This window comes from Lathyrus oleraceus, chromosome 4, assembly GCF_024323335.1.
Source record: "Lathyrus oleraceus cultivar Zhongwan6 chromosome 4, CAAS_Psat_ZW6_1.0, whole genome shotgun sequence".
Classification (NCBI taxonomy): Eukaryota; Viridiplantae; Streptophyta; class Magnoliopsida; order Fabales; family Fabaceae; genus Lathyrus; species Lathyrus oleraceus.
This window is the reverse complement of record NC_066582.1, coordinates 92,532,536-92,555,771: the sequence shown is the minus strand read 5'-3', so window position 1 is coordinate 92,555,771 and position 23,236 is coordinate 92,532,536.

The following is a 23,236-nucleotide window of genomic DNA, read 5'->3' as shown; positions in this document are numbered from 1 at the left end:
AGCGCTTTCTCTTCGCCCATAATGACGAGCTTGCCATTCTTCACAAATTTCAACTTTTTATGTAGGTGGGACGTAACAGCTTCGGCCTCATGGAGCCATGACCTTCCTAACAAGCAGCTATAGGTCGGATGGATATCCAGTACTTGAAAAGTAATCTGGAAATCAGTCGGACCTATCTTTACTGGAAGGTCCACTTCTCCTATAAGAGTCTTGCGAGAACCATTGAATGCTTTAACAATCACGCCACTGTACCTCATCGGAGCTCCTTGATATGATAACTGTAAGACCCTAGTTTTTACCCTAAGATCCCTCATGCAATTTCATCATATGCATTATCATTGGGATCATACCTTTTCATCCTCCTTACCCCTCTTTCATTGAGTTTGTTTTGGGAGAGACCACCAAGCACCATGTGATTGTATCATACTTGTATATTATCATTTTACTAACCAAAATACCCAAAATATGTCTTTGTAGTTGCCTAACTCTTTTGTAGGTAGGGCATGATAACCATTGATCTATCGAGTTCATATCTAGTGTTTGAGACCCTCATGACAAAGAGCACAACCATGAATTGATCCAAGAATGGTTATGGGCATCCTATATGAGTTCCATTGATCTCTGCATGCCATATTGACCAAGTTTTCTTCAAGGGTTCGAGGTTAATTTGCCTTGGAAACCCTAGTTTGACATGGTATCTTGAGTAACTTCTCCAACAAGCAACCTCACCAATTGATCAAATTTCTCAAGGGACACTTCAAAATTCATCATCTTATGATATATGATCTACCATTATCCAAGAAAGTCAAGATAATTGAAGGATAGCAAGTTGGTTGGTGGTGGTTGGCCAGATGAACTCATTTGATCAAAACTGGGCCTCACTAGACCTTATCTCCTACAATTTTCACCATTAGAAAATGATTCCAAGAGCCAACTTACTCTAAACTACTTTTCAAACAACTTTCATGTTGAGACTTAGAGCTAGTTTTGCTTGGAAAGTCATTTTCTATGTTGAAACATTATAGGTCATTTAGTTTAAACCCTAATTTGAAAGTCAACTTCCCAAGGCTATAACTTGCTCAATTTTTATGAGATGAAATATTTCCAAGTTGCAAAATAATATTCAAGATGTCTACTTAAAATTTTATGTTTGGAGTGGAAGCAAATTCAACTTTTATGAGCATGTGATATGAGGATACATTATAGGTCATTTTTGACCTATACCATTGAACAAGTGATTTTTCCAAACTTCAAAAATTCATAACTCTATCATTCTAAATCCAAATGACATTAAATTGGTGACTATTTTGAAGGTATTTGAAAGAGCTACAACTTTGGTGAAGACACTTTTCTCATTTGAAGCACACATAAAAAGTCAAGTAAGATGGAATATTAAGATATATGACTTTACACTTAGAAAACTTTTCAACATGTTGAAATTTCCAAATTCCACTTCAAAATTCACCATGATCCATGCTCCAAATGAAAAAGTGTTCAACATAAAACTTGTTCCTTTTGATCCAAGCTTTTTAAAGAACCCAAGCTCATGCATTTTGGGTGAGGTTGGCTAGGGCTGCACATGGCTTTAACAGAGATGCATCATTAGAGGAAATCAAAAGTACAAACTTCATTTCACATTGCCTTGCCAATCAAGCTTCATTCAGACTTCAACATGATTGATTTTGGACCTTAATGCATTGCCTCATGGGCCTGTACATGCCCATGCACTAATGCCAGTCACATTGCTAAATTTGGACAAAATTTCAAGTGTGCAAATATCACTCCCTCGTGCTATAAATACATGACCTTTGTGCTCAATTCAAGGAGACCTTGCGCGCCAACTTTTCCCCCCAATTCAAACCCTCTCATTCTAAAGAAAAACCTGAGAATTTTCAATTGGAAAATTGAGTTTGAATCTCAACTGTTAGAGATTCAAACACTCCAGGATCCAAAGCCTTGCACCATTGCTAATCACTTCCTACAAGCTTCTCAAGTGTGATCAGATCGTGTTTGAAGTAAGCAACCTCAAGATTTGCATAACATTGAAGGTAATTTTCAGAAAACCTCATCTCTTCGATTCTCACTCAATTCTCATCAATTCTCTTGGATCTTTGGTTGTCTGAATTCCTACCAATGTAGGAAAGAAGTTTGAGTTTCTTAGAGGTCAAATCCAAGCAACTCAGTTGACACACCTCAAAATTCAACTCCTTATATCTTTCTATATATGTGGAGTTAGTTAAAATTGAGGTCAGATTCGTGCTCTACACCATTTTTTTTCCAGATAATGTCCTTGTTTTTTATTTTGGTGATGGTTGAGGGTGGACCAGTCCGGTGAGTTTCACCAGAGAAGAAGACTGGAGCTCTGGCTCCGGCGGTGCGTTTGCACGTCTCCTAGCCATAGGATCCTTTCAAAACATTTTAATCCTGAGCGTACATGCTGATTACCACGCGTGTGATCAGTTGACTTAAGTGCGTGATGGATTGCACGCGCTCAGCCACTTGATTTGCCACCTCAATAAATGAGGCAGATCAAGTGGTCCATATTTTTTTATATTTTCTAATTTTTCTTTTATTCCTTTTATTTTCATTAATTCATATTAATTTTAATATTGATCCAAAAAATATGAGAGTTTCACCAAAAAATTTCAAATAATTTCCTCTTTCATATTTTGGATTAAAATAATTTTTTGGATCATTATTAATATTTTTCATGATTTAATGGATTTTGTGATTATTTTTAATTGTTTAAAATACTTGTAAGTCTTTAAAAATTATGAAATTTTTCCTCCAAGGTCCTTTGACCTTGTTTGACCTATGATAAATCTCATGGCCATTTCGTTAGTGTTTTGATGAGGTTTTAGGAATTTGACAAACCATATTTAATTTAAATGTATTATTTTAGTATTTTTTAATTTGAATAAATGCCAATTAATTATGTTGACCTATTGTGATGACTCGTATAAGTTTGACTCTTTTTGTTGGGCCTTGGTCAAGGTTGATTTGACTTTGTCAAGTTAATATCATTGGATTTAGGGGATTGATGGAATGTACATTCCATCTCCCAAAATGAATGGATGATATTAATTTGGTAAAAGTCCTCCTTTGACCAATTTGAGTTTTGATCCATTCCCCTCTCTCTTCATCTCATCCCCATTCTTTATGCATTCATCTCATTTGGCCTATGATATATCTAAGTCTTAAGGCTAGTTGATTGTAAAATCAACATAAGTACGGATGAGATTAGGACACCTCTTTTGCATATTCTTTTTGTGTGTGGTATGTTTCATGATCATAGTCCATTATACTATGTCTCTAACATGCATTAACACCAAAATTCTATTACCCGACCTCAAATAGTTGGGACTTCTACATAAGTCCAATTACGATTGTTTAACATAGCGCTAAATTTTTGACACAAAAAGGCATAGCATTCTAATTAGTGAGATTTTAAGTCTCCCCTCTTTCATGGTATTGTGTGAAAACATGGCCTTTTTTCCTTCCTTTTGAAGATGTCCTGGTTCAAGGATCCATGCTTGTGATAAGTGGGTTGAGTGTTCTCAAAGAATGACTAAAATGAAAAGCAAAAACAAAACAATACTAACTTCTAACTCATTAACAACTAACATTTAATTTCAACTATCATTCACTTTAATCTTTAAGTTCTATTCATTTGCCATAATTCATACCATTCTAATTGTTATGTTAAGGCTATTTTCACTTTGTCCACTTGGACTATATTGTGTGATATATCTTGGTTGTGTATTTTTTTATTTGTTTGTGTGGTCTTTTACCATTAATGTACATAATAAGAACAAAAAACCCTAAAAAACTTTTGTGTGGACTGTTGACTTGATCTTGGACAAATTGGACTTAGAATTTAGGCAACCTTCCTATGCTAAAGGACTTGGTCAATGTCAACCTTTTGAGAAACTAAGTGCTTTCAATTTGAAACTTCATATGATACATCATTCAAGATCCCTTTTAGTTCATCTGCAACATGATCATTGTGAAGTTGTTATTTTGAGCCTGCGAGTTATGGCATTGTGGAATTCATCTGATACATGGGCTAATTTTAAAGAAGATCATGGAGTGATTATAGCTTGGATGTGTCTATCTTTATTTGGTGCTTTGCTCTTCAATTTATAATTGTATGCATTGTTTGTTGCTTGATTCTAATATCCAAGGGAATTTGGGGTTTCTATATGGCATTCTTACCTATTGGATTGCTACCCATCGGTCAGATCTTTTCAACTCTTAACTTTTAATTTTGTGCATATGATTAATCTCTTCATCTCCTCCCATCTCTTTAATTCCAAAATATCTCCCTCCTTTAAAAAAATCTTCTTTGATTAAACTCATTTTGTTCTAAACATTGACTACTTTTCAAACTAGAAACTTTGACCTTATGCCATTGCATTTTCAAACTTCTTTTCTTAATCAAACTTGTAATAAAGTTAACCATACTTGACTTAAGATTTCCAAAATCAAGAAAAAAAACTAACCCATTCAAACCATTTTTAGGCCTTTGTGCCTTTCAAACCTAATTTTTGATAAAAGCAATGCACCCACATTGAAATTTGTATCACGAACTACGAGGTTTTGATCCCTCATTTTTATGTTGGTACGTAAGCACAAGTCTGATGGTCTTGCCAAACACAAAAATATAATTAATGAATTCTTTTCTCATCCCCTCACTTTATTTTTTTGTAAACATCATTTTGTACAAAACACATATGCACACAAAAGAGGGCTCCCTAGGAGTACCTCGGACACTTTGGGTGCTAACACCTTCCCTTTGTGTAATCAACCCCTTACCTGTAATCTCTGACATTTTATTAGTTTTGATTTGAAAACTTCTTACTTTTGGGTTTTGTTCGTACTTTTCCCCTTATCCCTTGGAAATAATAAAAGCGCGGTGGCGACTCTTGTTATTTGATGTTTTGCTTATCCATAGCTTGATGAACATGAATTTACCGCTACAATAACCTTGAAAGAGTTGACTTGGGGAGTACATTCAACAAAGAACCGATATCAACCAACACATTTGAAAATTCATCCTCCTTACAATTCATTGATATGTGTAGTGCTAGATTGTGATTTCTGCCTTCGACGAGAAGTTCTTCATCACAAAAGCTCAAATTGTTGCAAGAAGTGATGTTAGCCACAAAGTGGTCAAATTGATCCACAATTACATCATGTTCTACATACGCTTACTCCAACACTCTTTACAATGCTTCTTTGTGCGCTTCAGGATTCATATTTAATTCACTTTTCATGATTCACCAGACTGACACTTTGGAGCACTAATCGGATCCATTGTGGGTACATCAACCTTCTTACCAATATCTTCTACATCTTTCGAGAAAGCGGAACCAAAAACACGACCACTATGGGTCACCTTCTTAACATCAGCAATGTTCACAACATAATTGGCCGTAGGCAACGGAACCTCTTGACCATTCTCCAACATGGTAGCATTATACTGATACGAAATAGCTCCATCGGATGCATATGGGTGTAATGGTGAATGCATGACCATTAAGCTATGGATAAACTTAACGTCAATAAAACCAGAGTCGACACCGTGTTTTTATTGTTTCTAAGGGAAAAGGGAAAAGTACGAACAAAATGCAAAGATAAGATGTTTTCAAATCAAAACCAATAAAATGCCAGAGATTACAGGTAAGGGGGTTGGTTACACATAGGGAAGGTGTTAGCATGCAAAGTATCCTAGGTACTCCCAGGGAGCCCTTTCTTATGTGTGTATGTGTTTTGGTATGAAATGATGTTTGCAATAAATAGAGTATGGGGATGAGAAAAGAATTCATTAATTATATTTTTGTATTTGACAAGATCTTCAGACTTGTGCCTATGTACCAACATAAAAATGAGGGATCAAAACCTCGTAGTTCATGGTATCAATTTCAAAGTTAGTTGATTGCTTTTAACAAAAATTTAAGTTTAAGCGAGGCACAAAGGCCCTAAAAGAGTTTGCATGAGTGTTAGTTCTTTTTGTCTTTTGAAGATTTAAGTTAATATAGTTAGATTAATTTACAAGTTTTATTTAAGAAAAGAGTTTAAAAATGCAATGGCATAAGGCCAAAGTTTCTAGTTTGCAAAAGAGTCTAAGTTTAGAAATCGCAAACAAAGAAGATTTTGAAAAGAGGGAGAGATTTGAAATTTAAGAAGGGGGAGGAGATGCATAAACTAATCCTAAGGAAGAATTAAAAAGATAAGAGTTGAAAAGATCTGACCTATGAGATGCAATCCAATAGACAAGAATGTCATATAGAAACTCATTTTTCCCTTGGACTTTAGAATCATGCAATATCAATAAACAAGTTGAAATATGAAGAGCAACACATCAAATAAAGATAGCCACATCCAAGCTAGCAACTTCATAGTCTTCTTCTTAAGCTCCCATGTATCACATGAGATATTCTTTGAATGGCTCAGAATAGGGAATTAGACACAGGTTCAAAATAACAGTTGCATCAAGACCATGTAGCAGATGAATTCATAAGGATTTCAACACTTGTATTAGATGAAAGTTCAATTTACAAGCTTGGTTTCAAAAAAGTTGGCATTGGCCAAGTCCTTTTGCATAAGGACATTTGTCTAATTCTAAGTACAACTCTCAGATCAGAATCCAACAGTCCACACAAACAAGAGTCTTAAGGTCAAAATACCACAAAACACAAACAAAATACACAAGCAAGTACATACAATCACAATTCACGGCTCAAGTAAGGAAAGTGAAAAATGACTAAACATAAACAAGTCAAATGTTATGTATAATAGAAAATGATAAAAGGTTTTAATTTAAAGTGCATAAAAGTAAATGACTTGAAATTAAAAGTTAGTCAAATGTTAGTTAGTTAGAAGTTAGTGAAGTTTTGCTTTTTAATTGTGTAAGTCATTCTTTGGAGAGCACTCAACCCTCTATTCACAAGCATGGATCCTTGAACCAAGACATCATCCAAAGGAAGGAAAAAAGGCCAAAGGTCCACATAATACCATGAAACGGGGGAGACTTACAATTTCACTTGCTAGAATGATATGCCTTTGTGTAAAAATTTAGGGTTATGTTAAGCAATTGTAATGGGACTTATGTAGAAGTGACAACTATCTGAGGCGGGGCAATAAAGATTTTGGTGTTAATAAATGTTAGAGATATGGTATAATGAACCATACTCTTAAAACATACCACACACAAAAAGAAAATGATCAAATGATGAACCTAATATCATCCATACTTGTATTGGTTCATGAACCAATTAGCCTTAGGATATTGAGATGTCATTGGCCAATGAGAGGAGTGGGATAGAAAGGGATTGAAGATGAAGAGGGTGGGGAAATGAGACAAACACAAATTGGTCATGGGAGGAATTTTATCAAATTAAAATCATTCATTCATTTTAGGAGATGAAATGTACTTTTCATCAATCCCCTAAACCCAATGATTTTAGTCCAACAAAAGTCAAATCAACCTTGACCAAGGCCTAAACACAATAGTCAAACTTTACAAGTCAATAAAAATGACTCAACACAATTTATTTTCAATTAAAAATGCATTAAAGTAAATTATGTTTGATCAAAAACCTAAAACTTATTCAAAACACCAAATAAATGTCCAAGATATTTATCATAGGTCAAACAAGCTGAAAGGAACTTGGAGAAAAAAATTCACTATTTTTAAAAAGTCAGAAGTATTTTTAAACTATTAAAAATATGCACAAAAATATTTAAATCATAAAAAATATCAATATTGATCCAAAAAATAATTTTAATTCTAAAATTGAAAGATAAAAATATTTATAAATTTTTGGTGAAAGTCCCATATTTTTTGGATCAATAATGAAAATAATATGAATTAATGAAAATAAGGCAATCAAAATGAAAATTCAGAAATTCAAAAATACGTGGACCATCTGATCTCCCTTATTAAATGAGGTGGCAGATTAGATGGTCCAAAGCGCGCATTCTATGTGTTCCTTAGTCAAATAAGATGCACGTGTGGTAATCACTTTGGATTGTTGAGATTAGAATGTGGGAATCAAATCAAAGGGTTTTGCACAAGCCAGTACACCACCAGAGGCCTGGTCCCATTCATCTTCTCTGGTGAGGACCACCGGACTGGTCCAAGTTCAACTCAAATAAAAATGGGAAATGAGTACACTATTTTGAAGGAAAAATGCTCAGGAGCTCGAATCTGGCCTCAATTTTGTCTAGTTCCAAGTATATGAAATGATATAGGGAATTGAATTTTGAGGATCATGAACTGAGTTGCTTCGATTTAACCTCAAAGCAACTCAATCTTCTTGCCTACATCGGTAGGACTTCAGACAACCAAAAATCAACAAGAATAGTGGAGAATTGAATGATAATCTGAGAGATGAAAAATCTGAAAATTCACCTTCAATGGAGCTTGATATTGGCACGATCTTGCTTCCAATTATGCTTGGCCTTGCTTCAGATGCTTGATGGAAGAGAAATAGATCAGAAAAAGGGATGAACTCTTGGAGTTTCAAACTCATAACAGATGGAGAATTGAAACTTGATTTTCAAAGAAAATCCTCAAGTTTATCCTTCAATAGTGAGGGTTTGGGGTTTCTGAATCAAAGCTTGGGCATGAGGTCCTCAATTCTGAGCATGAGACGTTCTATTTATAGCCATGGAGAATGATATTTGCACACTTCCGAATTTGGAAAAAGTTTGAAAATCCTCTTTTCATGGTTGCATGGAAGTGTATGAGGCCCTAGAAATGATAGCATTTGACCCATAATCCAATGTGCAATGTACTGAAATCACCTTGGAAGCTCATGCAAGTGTGTATGGAAATTGGACATTGAAAATATCCAAATGGTGCTTCAACTTTACCCATGTTCAAGTACCTCATACTTTGTCCAAATAAGATGATTTTGGTCTTTTTGGAAAGGTGAGATCAAGAGGAACAACTTTAATGTTGAACATGTTTTCATTTAAAGCCTATATCATGATGAAGTTTGAGGTGGAATTTTGGGAAATCAAACATATTTGAAAATATTCTAAGTCCCATATCAAATGTTCACTTCTTCCACCTTTAATAACTTTTTCAATGGACTTCAAATCAGTAAAGTTCCTTCATTAAAGTTGTATCTCTTTCTAACCTCTTCAATTTGGTCACAAATGTGACCTAATTTGGATTTGGCATGAAGGAGTTATGTATTTTAGAAGTTGAGGAAAATCACTTGTTCAATGGTATTGGCCCAAAATGACCTATAATATTTCCTCTTGGCATATGCATTTGCAAGTTGAACTTGAACTTCCTCCAAACATCACAATTGAAGTAGACATCCTGAATTTGACTATGCAGTTTTAATGGCTTTCATATCATAAAAATTAAGCAAGTTATGGTCTTGGGAAGTTCACCTCCAAGCCAGGGTTTATGCAAAATGACCTATAATCTTTCACCATAAAAAATAACTTTCCAAGCAAAAAATAGCTCTTGAACTCTACATGAAAGTTGTTTGGACTGTCATTTGGAGTAACTTTTATCTTGTAATCATTTTCATATGATAAAAATCGTAGGAGATAGGGTCTAGGGAACCCTAGTTTTGACAAGTTGACTTCCTCTAGTCATCCACCATGAACCAACTTGCTAGCTTGGCATTCTATTGACTTTTAGGACTCATGGAGGATCTATGCAAAATGTTATGAAATGTGAAGTATCCCTTGAAACATTTAATCAGATGTTGAGGAAACTTGTTGAAGAAGTTACACAAGATACCAAGATGAATTAGGGTTTCCAAGGCAACCCATCTCCAAACTCTTGATGATTTATTGATAAAAATAATATGGGAAGATCATGGGGATCCATATATGATACTTAGAGCCATAGTAAACCATTTATTGATTTATCTCCTTACATTGAGGGTCTTAAACCCTATATATGAGCTTGGTAGAGCATAGGTGGGCACACACACTACATACAAAAGAGTTAAACTATACAATGACATATTTTTGGTATTTTTGTTAGTAAAAAAATAAAAATGAAGTATGATACAATAAAATGTGCTTGGTGATCTCTCCCAATGCAAACCCAATGAATGAGGGGTAAGGAGAATGCCAAGGTGTGATCCTAGTGCTAATGCATATGATGAGATACCAACAGTGATACTGATTTTTTGATGTTGTTACTGTTGTTATTGTTGAACTGAATGACTACCCATTCCGGGGCTTAAACACTGGTAAAATAATGTTCACATCATCACCTAAGTGATGGGACTAGAAAATTTGAATCATACCCTCATCCATCAGCCTTTGGATATCCCTCTTGACAATGACGCACCCTTAAGGGTGAACACTGCAAATTGTACAACCATCATAGTCATGATCACAATCACTCATCATACAAATGTCCTTATGCATCATTACCAATGACCTTCTGATGAAGCAAACATCATAGATCTTGAACTCTCTGGGACAAGCATCTACCATATTAACAGAGGAATTACCATGAGCAGGCAATGGGTTAGCTTTCACATTCGGCACGCAGTCCTCAAAGGATACCATCCAACTCTTTACTAGCTTCTGGACCTCATACTTCAAAGGATAAAAAATTTCAATATCATGGTCAGGAGCTCCTTGATGAAAGGCATGTTGAAGTTCTGGCTTATACCACCATGGAAGTGGTTCTGGAATTTGCAGCAGATTCCTTGGCTGAATCAGGTTCTTGAGAACCACAGATGGATAGATTTTGGCATACGACATAGGAATAGGGTCGAAAGAGACCTTCTTCCTCTCAAAATTCTATTGTTGTTGATTATTGTTGTGGCTATTATTGACGTTGTTGTTGAACTGGCATTCATTGATTGTTAGAAAATATTGGAATAACGGATGAAACTTGATGATGATGTTGACGTGGTTGCAGATTTCTTTTGACATGAGGCCTCCTTTGCCTCCCCCCGGATACTACGTTGGTTTCCCCCTCCTTCTTTCTGGCAAAAATGCTTCCATACTTCTTGCTCGATGACACCTCTTACTTAGTCAAACATCCCTCTTGGACTCCTTCTTCTTATCTCATCCCCATGTTTACCATTTTGGTAAAATCACTAGGGGCGCTGACAATCATGCGTTCATAATAAAACGAACTCAGGGTCTTGAGGAAAATCTTGGTCATCTCTTTCTCTTCCAATGGAGGGTTGATCTTCACGGCAAGCTCTCTCCACCTCTAGACATACTCTTTGAAGTTCTCTTTGTCCTTCTGAGACATCGACCTCAGTTGGTCTCTATCAGGCGCCATGTCCACATTGTACTTATACTACTTCATAAAAGCTTCACCCAAATCATTAAACGTGCGAACACTTGCACTGCCTAGCCCCATGTACCATCTCAGAGCGGCACCAGTCAGACTGTCTTGGAAATAGTGAATCAATAATTGTTTATTATCAGTCTGCATTGAAATTTTCCTGGCATACATGACAAGATGGCTAAGTGGAAAAGTATTTCCCTTATACTTTTCAAAGTCAGGGACTTTGAACTTCATCGGGATTTCGACATTCGGCATTAAGCAAAGTTCAGCAGCACTATTTCCAACTGACTCTAGAACTGATCTTTCATCTCATCCATCTTCTCACAAACATTCGGACCCTCAAACGGCTTGGAATGGTAGATGGTGTCCTCGACACAAGGCCGAGTGTGAACAACTGGAGGTGGAATAGACATGATTGGGCAAGATGCCTGCATGGAAGAAAAATTAGGCGCAAACCCTTCAGGCACAAAATTTGGTGGCATTTCCCACGGGAATCCAGCAGGCATAGTTGCAGCAAACTGAGTGGCAGGCATAATTTAGGTAGCAACCTATGAAATCACAGTCCTCTGAGGAGGAGTTGCAATTGTTAGAGAAGACTGACTCTGAGTAGCTAGAACATACTCCATCATGGCAGTCAAACGAGCAATCTCATCTTTCAACTATCGGTTCTCTTGTTCCGAGTGTTCCATGATTCTCGGTTGATATGCGCGAGTGTTGTATCAGTGAGTGAGCATGGTTAAAGCACAGAAGAATAACCAATAAGACATCTGGAAGAAGAAACACCTTTTATGGAGACGATGCATGAAATGCAATGTTTTGATTGTTTTTAATTTCAAGGAACATACTATTTTATTTGTCAATATATAAAAATAACAATTGTAACAATCTGATTGACCAAAAAATCTCTTTTATTCATATAATTTGGAAGGATTACACTGGGTACAATTTCATAAACCAAAGAACAAATACAAGAGAAAAGGAAACTAATCATCCTAAGGATCCCCTAACAACAGTGTCAGATGATCTACCTGCAGACGCGTACTTCCTTCGGATGCCTTGGATCTCGGGACTCAAAAGAAGTCTTCATCTGAGCCTTCTCGAGGACAAGCTGATCAATAATCTTATCCCAAGCACCAGAAGATTGTGGCATACTAGAGAAAGATGGACCCTCTGAATCTCTCTGTATTTTCACTACTCGGTCTTCAAGAAGTTCTATAAGTGCATCCTTGTCCTTAGACTCAGGCTGCAACTTCTCATGCTTTCGGCTCAAAGCATGAAACCGCTCTTCCTACATATCCTTCTCTTGCTTCATCTTGGAGAGTGCATATTCCAACTCCTCTACATCTTGGTTAGGGAGAGTGAATGGCTCAACCACAACCATAAAGATAGGTCTCTCACAGGCATACAACATCTTCAACTCTAAAGCTACATAGTTGTGCGGACCAAGCTCAGATATTCCTTTCCTGTGAACATTATGCCAACATTGCACCATCTTTTGCTTCAAGTGTTAGGTATATTTACCCTCTTGATAGAAAAGACTTTCTAATTGAGTGTTATTAGGTTTGTTTCTCAAGGGGAACCCAAGTTGACGACAAGCCAAAGAAGGATTGTTGTTGATTCCTCCTTGTGTACCAATGAGAGGTACATCAGAGAATTCACCACAACTGTCAATAATATCCAAGCTACTCAATGAAGAATCATACCAAACTATATCATCATTAGTGAGAGACATAAGTCTCTGATACCACTATCGACATTGTTTGTTTTCCATAAAAGCACGCATCTGAGGCAAGTGCAAAATAAACCACTTGTAAAGAAGAGGAACACAACACACAATAGTTCCACCACCTTTAGAATTCCTTAGATGCAAAGATAAATACATATCACCCAACAGAGTAGGCACAGGATTCCCAATCAAGAAGATTCTAATGGGGTTAACATCAACAAAACCGTCAATGTTAGGGAACAAAGCCAACCATAGATGAGCAACATAAAGATGGCTTCAAAAGAATCAACACTACCGACTTGAGCAAAAGCAGTAGATTTCCTATGAGAAACTCATAAGTCAACTCAAATATTCCTCCTTTCTTCACCCAATGAGCCTCAATCTCAAACTTCTTTAGATGAAGATCTTCAGCTTTAATATGAGACATGGGAATCTCCTCTAATCCACTAAAAGGAACTTTGTCAGAAATGGGTGTCCCCAATAGATGGGCATACTCCTCTAATGTAGGCACAAGGTGATAATCGGGAAAAGTGAAGCAACAGTAGAGCGGATCATAGAACTGGACCAAAACACTCAAGAGTCCTTCCACTACATCAGCAGATAACACAGATAGAAGCTTCCCATGACTTTGCTTGAAGTTCAAGGGATCTAATACAAAAGATGATATCTTCCATAACTCTTTCAAGTAGGGACATCTGAAACTGTACTTCTTAGTGTTCCTTCGTCCATAATCCACGGTCTGAAAATATTTATGAATAAAACCTCGGTTCCTTAAAATTATTTTTTGTGAGATGAATGTTGTGATGAGAATGAATGCATGAATATAACAATCACAAATAAGGGATCACACGCAAGGCAAACAAACAAAGGTCAAGGGATGAATCAAGTCATTGTTAAGATCAATAATCCCTTTTGGTGGATTATGGTTTTCACCTTATCAACACCCAAGTTCCATTAATATTGACAAGACTTGATTGAATCAACCAAGAATCAAGGGTTTGTTATGAGTCACGAGCATGGAGTCAGATTAAGAACCATCCCTAAGGAGTGTACTATGGATAAAAACCTGTAGATCATGTTCTAAAAAGTTCCTAGAGTCTTAACTCCATCTATCAGATATTATAGGTTAGGATGACGAACTCCTCAACCCATAATATTCTCAAGAGACACTCGCCTGAGTGTAGTATCGCCTAACAAAGGTTATCAAGTCTACACTTGAACAATCTCCGCAGTACATCCTAAATAGGCCAAGGTAGGTTAAATGTTCTATAGTCATCAACTTCTCGGACCCCGAATCAGAGAAAGTAATGCCTAACCACAAATAACTTGTGTGACATGAATAGCTCCAAAAGTGTCTCCACTGAGAAGATGGATCTCAAGCCAACTTGTTAAGTACTACTCCATACAATTCGAACATGACTATACCATCCTCTAATCTTAATTGCACTCAACTTAGGGTTAGAACTTATCTCACCACTCAGAGATCACCAAGCCCAACAATAAGATTATATCACACAAACAAATATACAAACATCAAATATACAATTATATACATACATAAAAAAGTAGGCTAAACCCACTGAGGACTACTCTCCAGCAGAGTCGCCACTTAATTTCTGTAGCGATAAATTCATGACCATTAAGCTATGGATAAATTTAACGTCAATAAAACCATAGTCGCCGTCGCGCTTTTATTGTTTCCAAAGGAAAAGGGAAAAGTACGAACAAAACCCAAAAATAAGAAGTTTTCAAATCAAAACTAATAAAACGTCACAGATTATAGAGAAGGGGGTTGGTTACACAGAGGGAAGGTGTTAGCACCCAAAGTGTCCTAGGTACTCCTAGGGATCCCTTTTATGTGTGTATGTGTTTTGGTATAAAATGTGTTTGACAAAACATTCGGACTTGTGCCTACGTACCCACATAAAATGAGGGATCAAAACCTCGTAGTTCAAGATATCAATTTCAAAGTGAGTTAATTGCTTTTAACAAAAACCTAAGTTTAAAAGAGGCACAAAGGGCCTAAAAGAGTTTGAATGAGTTGTTAGTTCTTTTTATCTTTTGAAAATTTATGTCAAATATGGCTAAATTCATTTATAAGATTGATTAAGAAAGAGTTTAAAAATTCAATGGCATAAGGCCAAAGTGTCTAATTTGCAATAAAGTCTAAGTTTTGAAATCACAAGCAAATAAGGTTTTTGAAAAGAGGGAGAGATTTGAACTTTAAGAAAGTGGGAGGATATGAAGAGACTAATACTAAGCAAAATTTAAAAGTTGAAAGTTGAAAAGATCTTACCAATGGGATGCAATCCTATAGACAAGAATGTCATATAGAAACCCACATTCCCTTTGGACTTCAAATCAAGCAATCTCAATACACAAATAGCAAGATAAAGGGCAAGGCATCAAATAAAGATAGCCACATCCAAGCTAGCAACTTCATAGTCTTCTTCATAATCTTCCACATGTATCAAATGACATACTCCTTGAATGGCTCAGAATAAGGCACTAGACACAGGTTCAAAGTAACATTTATATTAAGACTAAAATTCTGGTATCAGATATGAGATGTCGAAGGTAATGTTACGACACTAATATTTGAACAATATAAACAGGATAAAAGATAAAGAACAGTAATGCAAGTGACACAAGCAATTGTTAACCCAGTTCGGTGTAAACTCACCTACGTCTGGGGGCTACCAAGCCAGGAAGGAAATCCACTAAACAGAATTAGTTCAAAGACTCTCAGTAAATAACTTCAAGTTACAGTCTTTTCATCTAATCTCTACCCGTGTGACTTCTACCTAAGAACTCTTAGATATGAGATCCTACTCACTCCCCCTCAATCACAACAGTGATATAAAACAAGAATTACAATGAAAAGAAGACACTCTTCAAGAACATATACTTGATCTTGCTTCAAAGATTCAACTAAATAAACACACACTCATGCTTCAAAGCTTAGAGTGGATAAATTACAACTCAAAAGTCAGTCCAATTCAATCATCTATGGATGAATGAATGGCTCACAATACACACGACCACACAAGACTAAACCCCTTATTCTCTCTCAATATTTCGTTCATTATTTCTTGTGTATTAAAACCAGATATTCCATGCCCTAATTATAGAATCGTTTGGCTGGGCTTGGACATCATGAAACCCTAAAACTATTTTCCATTCATATCTTCTCATCACAACTGATTATATCTCATTGGAAAATAAGTCAATCTGGTTGTAATTACTGATTGAGGGCGTGTTCAATCATTACATAAATGACACATAAATTAGCATAAAAAACGCAATCATATAATACATAACATTCAGACTGAATGTTCTGTATACAGATGTCATGACATCGGGTCTGACATCTTAGTAAAATCCTGCATATTAACATTTTAAACACCCTGCAGGTACATGTTATCTTATGTCAAGACAACACTTGTGAGAACTTGTGAACACTCTAGGTTTTACAAAAATTGTTGCCAACACATAGAACCAACAAAGACCATGTAGAAGATGAACTCAAGTGGATCCCAATACTTACACCAGATGAACTCCTCAAATCACAAGAGTTTGGTTTCAAAAATGTTGGCATTGGCCAAGTCCTTTTGCATAGGAATGTTGCCTAATTCTATGTCCAAACCTCAAATCAAATCCAACAGTTCAAACAAACATTTTTAAGGGGTTTTTGTTATTTATTAAGTATTTTAAGGTTTTGAGACCACAAACACAAACAACATACACAAACAAGTATATACAATCACAAAATATGGCTCAAGTGAGCAAAGTAAAAATGGAATTAATATAAACAAGTTAAATGATATGTATAATGGCAAATGGCAAATGACTTGAATTTAAATTGCATAAAGTAAATGACTTGAAATTAAAAGCAATAATAACAAAAGTTAGTCAAATTTTTAGTTGGTTAAATGTTAGTGAAGTTTTGCTTTTCAGTTGTTAAAGTCATTCTTTGGAGAACACTCAACCCTCTATTCAAAAGCATGGATCCTTGAACTAAGACATCGTCCAAAGGAAGGAAAAAGGCCAAGTTTACACACAATACCATGAAAGGGGGGAGACTTACAATCTCACTTACTAGAATGTTATGCCTTTGTGTCAAAATTTAGCGCTATGTTAAGCAATCGTAATTGGACTTATGTAGAAGTCACAACTATCTGAGGTCGGGCAATAAATTCTTTGGTTTTAATGCATGTTAGAGATATGGTATAATGAACCATACTCCTAAAACATACCACACACAAACAGAAAATGATCAAAGGATGGACCTAATCTCATTCATAACTTGTATTGGTTCATCTAACACAATGTTATTGATGAACCGATTAGCCTTAGGATATTGGGATGTCATTGGTCAATGAGAGGGATGGGATAGAATGGGATTAAAGATGAAGAGGGAGGGGAAATGAGACAAACACAAATTGGTCATGGGAGGAATTTTATCAAATTAAAATCATTCATTCATTTTGAGAGATGAAATATACATTTCATCAATCCCTAAATTCAATGGTTTTAAGCCAACAAAAGTCAAATCAACCTTGACCAAGGCCCGAGCACAAAGTCAAACTTCACAAGTTAATAAAAATGACTCAACAAAATTTATTCATAATTAAACAATTAAAATCAAATTTAAATGCATTAAATTAAATTATGTTTTATAAAAAACTGAAAACCTCTTCAAAACACCAAATAAATGGCCAAAAGATTTATCATAGGTCATACATGGTTAAAGAACCTTGGAGAAAATATTTCATTATTTTTGAAAAGTAGGAAGTATTTTTAAACAATTAAAAATATGCACAAAAACAATTAAATCATGAAAAATATCAATATTGATCCAAAAAATAATTTTAATTCAGAAAATGAAAGAGAGAATTATTTGAATTTTTTTGGAGAAATTCCCATATTTTTTTGATCAATAATGAAATTAATATGAATTAATGAAAAATAAGCAATTAAAAGAAAAATTCAAAAATTCAAAAATACGTGGACCATCTTATCTCCCTCATTAATTGAGGTGGCAGATCAGATGGATCAGAGCGTGCATTCTATGTGTTCCATAGTAAACTGAGATGCACGCGTGGTAATCACAATCAACACCCAAGATTCAAACAATTTAAATGGATCATGTGGTTGAGAAGCTTCCAACAAATCGTCAGATCCAGAGCTCCAGTCTTTTACCCCGGTGGAACTCACCGGACAGGTCCACCTTCAACCATCACCAAAATGAAAAAGCAAGACATGGATTTAAAGAAAAAATGCTCAGGAGCTCGAATCTGGCCTCAATTTTGTCCAATTCCAAGTATATGAAAAGATACAGGGAGTTGAATTTTGAGGATCATGAACTGAGTTGCTTCGATTTCACCTCAAAGCAACTCAATATTGTTTCCTGTATTGGTGGGACTTCAAACAATAAAAAATCTACAAGAATAGTGGAGAATTGAGAGAAAATCCAAGAGGAGAAGTTTCTGAAAAATCACCTTTGAGTTGATCTAATTTCACTTGATCTTGATCTGGATTTAATTGCTTTCTCCTCCTTTTGCTTGCAGGAACCAAATGCAATGAAAGGGGAAGTGAATTTCTGGAGTTTTCACTTCCAAATAGAAGATGAAGTTCAAGCTTGATTTCAAGAGAAACCTTCAGAAATTCTATGGCAGTGAGGGTTTGAGATGGTATAGAAAAGCATAGGCAAGGTATTGATGATGAATCTGAAGCCTTAAGTTTGTTTAAATAGGCAATGCACTTGATATTTGCACCACTTGAAATTTGCATAATTTTAGAAACCTCCTTGAATGGGTGGATGGGCAATGATTTTGGCCTTGATAATGAGGCAATCCACTACCAATTTGTGTGCAAAGACTACTGAATCCATCATGTGCAAGCATGCAAACGCAAATGATCATGTGAAGTCCAATCTGGCCAAAACACTTCCAATAATGAAGCCATGCACAAGTCCTTTAATTTTGATCCAAACGAGATGATCTTGGATGATTTGGAAAGGTAAGATCAAGGGGAACAACTTTCATGTTGAACACGTTTTCATTTGAAGCTTGGATCATGATTAATTTAGAAGTGGAAGTTTGGGAAATCAAACATATTTGAAAATTTTCTAAGTCCCAAGTCAAATGATCAGTTCTTCCACGTTGAATAACCTTTTCTATGGACTTCAAATGAGAAATGTTCCTTCATCAAAGTTTAATTTAATTCAAACCTATTAAATTTGGTCACAAGTTTGACCTCATTTGGATTTGGCATGAAGGAATTATGAATTTTTGAAGTTGAGGAAAATCACTTGTTCAATGGTAATGGCCCAAAATGACCTATAATGTTTCCTCTTGGCACATGCATTTGAAAGTTGAATTAGAATTTCCTTCAAATAGAAATGTTAAAATAGATATCTTGAATTTGATCATGCAATTTGAATGGATTTCATCTCATGAAAATTGAGCAAGTTATGGTCTTGGGAAGTTGATATTCAAACTAGGGTTTGGGCAAAATGACCTATGATCTTTCACCATAAACAATGACTTTCCAAGAAAAATTATCTCTTGACCTCAAAACAAAAGTTGTTTGTAATGTAATTTAGAGTAACGTTTCCCTTGGAATAATTTGCATATGATAAAAATTGTAGGAGATATGGTCTAGGGAAACCAAGTTTTGACCAGTTGACTTTCTCTGGACAACCACCATGAACCAAGTTGCTAGCTTGACATTCTCTTGACTTTTGGTCTTCATGAAGGATCCTCTATGAATAATATGATGTAAGGTGAAGTATCCTTTGAAATATTTGATCAATTGTTTAGGAAACTTGTTGAATAAGACACATAAGATACCCATATGAGTTAGGGCTTCCAGGGAAAACCAACTCCAAACTCTTGATGATTTCTTGATCAAAATAATATGTGAATATCATGGGATCATTATATGATGCTTAGAGCCAATGTGAATCAATTCTTGATTGAGCTCTTTGCATTGGGGGTCTTAAACCCTATATATGAACTTGATAGAGCATAGGTGAGCATGTACACTACCTACAAAAGCAACAAACTATAAATTGACATATTTTTTTGGTATTTTGGTTAGTAAACAAGGAAAGTGAAGTATGATACAATCAAATGTGCTTGGTGATCTCTCCTAATGCAAACCCAATGAATAAGGGGTAAGGAGAATGCCAAGGTGTGATCCAAATGCTAATGCATATGACGAAATAACATGAGGGATCTTAGGGTCAAAATTGTGGTCTTACAAATGGCTCAGAATAAGGCATTAGACACAGGTTGAAAGTAACATTTGCATCAAGACCTTCTAGCAAATGAACTCAAGTGGATCCCAATACTTGCATCAGATGAAGATTCAAATGACAAGAACTTGGTTTTAGAAATATTGGCATTGGCCAAGTCTTTTTGCATAGGGAATGTTGCATAATTCTATGTCCAAGGCTCAGATCAAATCCAACAGTCCACACAAACATTTTTTAGGCGTTTTTGTTGTTTATTAAGTATTTTAAGGTCCTAAGACCACAAACACAAACAAGATACACAAACAAGTATATACAAACACATTATATGGCTCAAGTGAGCAAAGTAAAAATGGCATTCAAATAAACAAGTTAAATTATATGTATAATGGCAAATGATAAATGGCTTGAATTTAAATTACATAAAGTAAATAACTTGAAATTAAAATCAATAATAGCAAAAGTTAGTCAAATTCTTAATTGGTTAGATGTTAGTGAAGTTTTTCTTTTCAATTGTTTAAGTCATTCTTTGGAGAACACTCAACCGTCTATTCACAAGCATGTATCCCTGAATCAAGATATCTTCCAAATAAAGGAATAAAGGCCAAGTTTCCACACAATACCATGAAAGGGGGGAGACTTACAATCTCACTTACTAGAATGTTATGCCTTTGTGTCCAAATTTAGCGTTATGTTAAGGATTCGTAATTGGACTTATGTAGATGTCACAACTATCTGAGGCCATGCAATATAAATTTTGGTACTAATGCATGTTAGAGATATGGTATAATGAACCATAATCCTAAAACAAATCACACACAAATATAAAATGATCAAAGGATGGACCTAATCTCATTCATACTTTTATTGGTTCATCTAACATGAAGTTATTGATGAACCAACTAGCCTTTGGATATTGAGATGTTTTTGGTCAATGAGATGGATGGGAAAGAATGGGATTGAAGATGAAGAGGGAGGGGACATGAGACAAACACAAATTGGTCATGGGAAGAATTTTATCAAATTAAAACCATTCATTCTTTTTGGGAAATGAAATGTACATTTTATCAATCCCCTAAATTCAATCGTTTTTATCCAACAAAATTCAAATCAACCTTGACCAACGCCCAAGCACATAGTCAAACTTCAAAAGTAAAAAAAAAAGCTCAACATAATTTCTACACAAATAAACAATTAAAAATCAAATTAAAATGCTTTAAAATTCAAATATGTTTGATAAAAAACCTAAAACCTTTTCAAAACACCAAATAAATGACCAAGAGATTTATCATACGCCCAACAAGGCAAAGGACCTTGGAGAAAAAACTTCATCATTTTTGAAAAGTCAGGAGTATTTTTAACCAATTAAAAATATGCACAAAAACAAATAAATCATGAAAAATATCAATATTCATCAAAAAATTAATTTAAATTCAGAAAATGAAAGAGAAAAATAATTGAAATTTTTTGGTGAAAGTCCCATATTTTTTGGATCAATAATGAAATTAATATGAAATAATGAAAAATAAGCAATTAAATGGAAAATCCAGAAATTCAAAAAAACGTGGACCATCTGATCTCTGTCATTAATTGAGGTGGCAAATCAGATGGTGATCAATGTGCTTTCCACATGTTCCCTAGTCAACTGAAACACATGTGTGCTAATCAGAACCAATGCACGAGATTAAAACAATTTAAAAGCATCCTATGGTTGAGACGCTTCCCAACATATCGCCGGAGCTAGAGCTCCGGTCTTCTTCTCCGGTGGACCTCACCGGACTCGACCACCTTCAACCATCACCAAAATGAAAAAGCAAGACATGGATTTAAAGAAAAAACGCTAAGGAGATCGAATTTGGCTTCATGTTTTTGTCCAATTCCAAGTATATGAGAAGATACAGGAAGTTGAATTTTGAGGATCACGAACTGAGTTGCTTCGATTTGACCTCAAAGTAACTCAATCTTGTTGCCTACTTTGGTAGCACTTCAACAAACCAAAAATCAACAAGAATAGTGAAGAATTGAGAGAGAATAAAAGAGAAGAAGTTTCTCAAATCTCACCATCAAGGAGCTTCAGAATTTCTTGATATGGCTTCCAATTTGGATTGACTTGAGTCTAGAAGCTTGCATAAGATGATTTGAATGGTTAAAAGGCTTGGACTCTTGGAGTTTCAATCCTAAAACATAAGGAGAACTGAAACTCGATTTCTCAAGAAAACTTCAAGTTTATCCTTTCAATGGGGTTTAGGGGAGGAGAGGGTCGAAGCTTAGGCAAGAGGGATCCCATTTCTGGTCACCAAGGGTCCTATTTATAGCCAATATGAATTATATTTGCACACTTCCAAATTTGGCAAATTTTCATATTCTCCCTTGCATGGATGCGTGGGCGTGCATTAGGCCCACGAAATGATGTGTTTTGATCCAAAGTCCAATGTATAGTATGTTGAAATCATGTTAGAAGCTCATGCAATAGTATATGAAAAGTGGAACTTGAAATTATCCAAATGTTACCTTAACTTACACCTATGTGCATGTCCTTTAATTTTTATCCAAATAAGATGATATTGGATGTTTTATAAAGGTGAGATCAAGGGGAACAACTTTCATGTTGGACACTTTTTCATTTGAAGCTTGTATCATGATTAACTTTGAAGTGGAAGTTTGGTAAATCAAACATATTTGAAAACTTTCTAAGTCCCAAGTCAAATGTTCACTTCTTCCACCTTGTATAACTTTTTCTATGTACTTAAAATTAGAAATGTTCCTTCATCAAAGTTATATATATTTCAAACCTCTTAAATTTGGTCAAAAACATGACGTTATTTGGATTTGGTATGATGGAGTTATGCGTTTTAGAAGTTGAGGAAAATCACTTGTTCAATGGTATTGGCCCAAAATAACCTATAATGGTTTCACTTGGCACATGCATTTGAAAGTTGAATTTCCACTTCCTCAAAAC